The sequence below is a fragment of the Brassica rapa genome, chromosome A05, assembly GCF_000309985.2.
Source record: "Brassica rapa cultivar Chiifu-401-42 chromosome A05, CAAS_Brap_v3.01, whole genome shotgun sequence".
In the NCBI taxonomy this organism is placed as follows: Eukaryota; Viridiplantae; Streptophyta; class Magnoliopsida; order Brassicales; family Brassicaceae; genus Brassica; species Brassica rapa.
In genome coordinates, this window is record NC_024799.2 from 11,496,676 (window position 1) to 11,502,064 (window position 5,389).

Sequence of the window (5,389 nt, forward strand, 5' to 3'; positions counted from 1 at the left end):
TCGTCGGAATATTCCGACGGAATACCGAGGAACTAGTTATTCCTCGGAAAAAACCGATGAATTCCGAAGGAAATATTATAGACGTTAGAGAGCCGTTGGAGAGCCGTTGGGGGATTTTAAAAATTCCGAGGAAATTCCGACGAACTAGCCGTTTGCATCGGAATTCCGTCGGAATTTCCTCGGACCGTCGGCAGGATTTCAACATATAATACAAGCACCCCTCTTCCTCTTCATTCACTCCATATCTTCATCCTCTCACCTCTCACTTTCTTTACACACGAATTTGATTCATAAAAACATGTCTTCTTCAAATTATTTTCGTTCTTGGATCGATCGACCTCATTTGGATCCGAACACGAGATTGCTTACGGAAGAATAATACCAACAAGGTATAACCGAATTCATGGGGTTAGTTCACCGACAACCGGAAGCAAAAACAGGTATGTTAAGATGTCCTTGCTCTAATTGTAAAAATAAAAAGTTATTAAACATGGGATGTTTGGACTCATCTATATTTGAGTGGGTTTACACGAAGTTACAAAATTTGGTATCATCATGGAGAAACTGATTATGAACATGGTAGTACTAGCGAACCTCAGCCAGCGGTTAGATTAGAAGATCCAATTAGAACGGATGTAGATTACGGTGTAGGTACTGAGCAGATGGTAAATGATCATTTTAGAGGGGAAGATTTACCCATGCCGAAGCTAGAGATTTTATGATATGTTGGATGCTGGAAAGCAACCATTGTACGAAGGTTGCAGAGATGGTCATTCAGCTTTATCATCTGCTACAAGATTGATGGGCATTAAGACGGATTATAATTTGGCTGAAGACTGTGTGGATGCGATTGCTGATTATGTAAAAGGTATTCTACCCGAAGATAATGTAGCTCCTGGCTCATACTACGAGGTTCAGAAACTCGTAGCTGTCTTTTTATCGTATCAGGTAATAGATGTATGCAGAGACAACTGCATGATTTATTGGAGGGCGGATGAACAGCGGGTTTCATGCAAATTTTGTGGGAAGCCTCGTTATAAAGATACGAGTGGAAGAGTTCCAGTACCATATAAAAGGATGTGGTATTTGCCTTTGACGGAAAGGTTGCAGAGGCTGTATCTGTCTGAACGCACAGCGCAACCAATGAGATGGCATGCGGAGCACTCAACAGATGGTGAGATCAGACATCCTTCAGATGCAAAAGCGTGGAAGCATTTCCAATCAAAGTATCCCGACTTTGCGTATGAGAGAAGAAATGTCTACCTTGGATTATGTACTGATGGTTTCAGCCCGTTTGGCAAGAGTGGAAGACAGTATTCTCTATGGCCAGTCATTCTTACACCATACAACCTACCCCCAAACTTGTGCTTGCGACGAGAGTTTTTGTTTCTCTCGATTCGTTCCCGGACCAGAGCATCCTAAGAGATCACTTGATGTGTTTCTTCAGCCACTAATATATGAGTTGCAACAACTATGGGCTCAAGGTGCTGAAACATACGATGTTTCGTATAAAGAAAACTTTCAAATGCGGGCAGTACTAATGTGGACAATAAGTGATTTTCCAGCATATGGTATGTTATCTGGATGGACAACGCATGGAAGGCTATCATGTCCATATTGTCAAGATAACACTGATGCTTTCCAACTAAAACACGGAAGGAAAACGTGTTGGTTTGACTGTCACAGGAGATTTCTACCACCAGATCATCCATATCGTAAAAGTAGGAATTTGTTTACGAAGAACAAGAGGGTGTTTGACAGTCCACCTCCGGAAATTCGTGGGAAAGATTTGAAGACACAACTTAGAGATTTTGGTGCAGAAAGGACGCCAGACGTCGGTGGACATGAGCATTTTCCGGTAGATGGTGTTGGAAACCTACATAACTGGCACAAAAAAAGTATTTTCTGGGATCTGCCATACTGGGAGGATCATCTACTAAGGCATAATTTAGATGTCATGCATATTGAGAAGAACTTTTTTGACAATCTCATGAACACGATCCTTAATGTTCAAGGTAAAACAAAGGATAATTTGAAGTCAAGACTGGATTTAGTCGATATATGTGCTCGTTCAGAACTTCATGTTGATGAGAGTGGTAGGGCTCCTTTTCCCATATACCGACTTGATGCAGCGGGAAAGGATGCGTTCTTTGATTGGATTTCAAACGATGTGGAATTTCCAGACGGTTACGCATCTAATTTGCGTAACTGTATCGACAGAAAGGAAGGAAAGTTTACTGGCTTGAAAAGCCACGATTGCCATGTAATGATGCAGCGCCTCCTTCCGTTTGCCTTCAAGGAACTATTACCACGAAATGTTCATGAAGCAATTGCAGGGATAAGTGGTTTCTTCCGCGATTTATGCACGAGATCAGTGACTCTTGAAGGTATTGAAAATTTGAAGACTAACATAGCTGTGATTCAGTGCAACCTTGAGAAGATATTTCCTCCCTCATTTTTTGATGTTATGGAGCATCTTGTTATTCACCTGGTAAGAGAATTGGAACTTGGTGGTCCTGTGCAGTATAGATGGATGTATCTGTATGAGCGGTATATGTTCCATTTGAAGAAGATGGTGAAAAATTTAAGTAGGGTGGAAGGGTCTATAGTCGCACAGATGATCAATGAAGAAACTTCAAACTTTGCCGAGTACTACTTTCCAGCAGAAGTTCAGACCAAAAACAGAAGACCTGCTCGGCATGATGATAGAGGCGAACGGGCAACATATCATTGGAAGGTTCCAGACATTTTCACAGACGTTGGACGACTTAGCGGAAAACCAAAGGACCGTCGACTTACTGATCAGGAGCGCAGTCATTTGCAAACATATTTACTCACCAACTGCGAAGATGTTCTTCAATATGAAAGGATTTTCATGGCAGAAAAGCGGTTCGAATATAGATACGCCACAGAGGACGAACTAGAAGAAATGAAGCAGAGAGAATTTGGTGGATGGATGTTTACTTATGTGAGTGATGGTTTGGCCAGAGGTGAAACATTTGACGATTGGATACGCGAGATGGTCGTTGGACCAAACTTTGTTGTGAAGTCATATCCGAGATTTTGTACTCGAGGATATGCATTCACAACTCAGAAGAGGAGACGTTCGAGTACGACTTACGATGCTGGTGTTTGTTCTGCATCAGGAGATGATGTATACTACGGACACATAAATGAGATTTTGGAAATCAAGTATTTGGGCATGGTTGGATTGCGCTGTACTGTTTTCTATTGTGATTGGCACGACAACACTCCAGATCGAGGTGTGAGAACAGATGCATTTGGTGTTACATCAGTAAATTCAAGACGGAAGCTGCAATATTATGATCCTTTCATTCTTGCTTCTCAGGCCGACCAGGTTTGTTATATCAAGTACCCCCGGGTAAGGATAAGAGATGATCCATGGGTTACTGTTACAAGACTCAACCCGAGAGGCCGAGTTCAGGGAAGTTCTGAGCTGGAAGATCCACTACAACCAAGCACATCCGGCAACTTAAGTGCAGCAGAAGATTTAGGTGGAGTTGGCCTTGTAGTCGATTTAACCGACTTCAGAGAGGAAGCCGCCGTTCACGTAGAGGATGAACCAGTGATTGGAGAGTTTCACCAAGATCCAGATTCAGATTCATCTGGTGATGACGACTCGGAAACAGAGTAGCGTCGACCTTTTTTTTTTTTTAATATAAATACCGAGGAAATTCCGAGGACAGATAGGTTTTCCTCGGAATTTCCTCGGAATAGATCTCCTCGATTTAGGGATTTGATTATAGATTCCTTTTCCTCGGAATCTCCTCGGAATTTTCCGAGGAAATTCCGACGAAACTTCCGATTTCCTCGGAATTCCCTCGGAAAATTCCGAGGAAATTCCGAGGAACTTGGGATTTTAAACCAAAAACAACGTTTTACGGATTGAATAACACGTATATAACCTTCATTAAGTGTCTTAACCAGATTATGATGTTTGGAACTAGGAACTTTGGTGTTTTATCCAATAACAAACACTTTTACGATTGCATGAACGAAAACCACACAACATAAGAGAAACACTTATACACTTTAATAAACGGTAAAGGGAATACTTACAATTATTTTTGAAATTGTGTTATTTCATGGTTTATGATCATCTATACAAAGAATCCTCAATGGTATGCATTATAATTGTATAAGAAATGAAATACGGCGAAAATAATCGATGTTTTAAAACCCCAAACCCTGGTTCCTCAGAATTTCCTCGGTAATTACCGAGGGTATTCCGAGGAATCCTGGTTCCTCGGAATATTTTCATTTAACCGGGTAAACCAAGCCGCCAAATATTTCGCGAAAATTGAATTAAAGATTTCCGAGGAAATTCCGACGGATGCATTAAATAATTCCGACGAAATTCCGACGGATAGTTTCCGTCGGACGCGTCATTTTATTAGGTCGAACGCGATCTTCTTCCCCATTTCTCTCCGCCTCACTTTCTCTCCCTTGCGATTTCCGCCGACTCCTCTCTTCTCCCTTGCGATTTCCGGCGATTTCTCTCTTCTCCCTCGCGATTTCCACTCCCATAATCATGTAAGAACCCTATCCCACTCTCTTAGGGTAGATTTGTATGGTTTTGAAGTAGATTTGATGATTTTGGAATGAGATTTATAGATTTTTGTTAGGTTGAATGGTAGGATTGTGTAAAATCGAGTTTGATTATGTATTTCACTTGATTTGGATTTTTTTTTGGTTTTTATTGATTTTGTGGTTATAAAAATCGAATTTGTAATTATATATGTATATATTCAAAACGTTTTTGTATATAAAATCTATTTTTTGCATTTTAAAATCATTTATATATTTATTAATGATTTTTAAAATCTATAAAACTTTTTTGTGATTAAAAATCATATATATAATATTTAAAATCATTTTTTGTGGTAATAAAACGTTTTATGTATTTTATATATAAAATATAAATTTTTATTTTTTTTAACATTTTTAATATTATTAAAACTATTTTTTGTAATTATTAAACATTTTAAATATTTTTAAAACTATTTTTTGTAATTATTAAACTGTTTTTGGGGTTTATTAAAACTATTTTTTAATTTTTAAACTATTTTTTATTTATAAAAACTTTTTTTGTTAATTATTAAACTATTTATATTTTTGTGATTAAAAATTATTTTTAATTAAAACTATTTTTTTTTTAATTTACAGGTCTAATGATGATCAGATCCGGCCTCGCCAGCGTCGTAGCCGGGGTGGTATGGGGAGCCAGTCTCGGGGTTCGTCCAGCCATGTTCAGGATTCCGTTTCGCCCCACAGCTCCTACCATACATCTCCTTCTCCATTACCCGCTCCTGCTGCTCCCGCTCCCGCTGCTATACCCGCTCCTGCTCCTACGGGTCCTCCGGGAGTG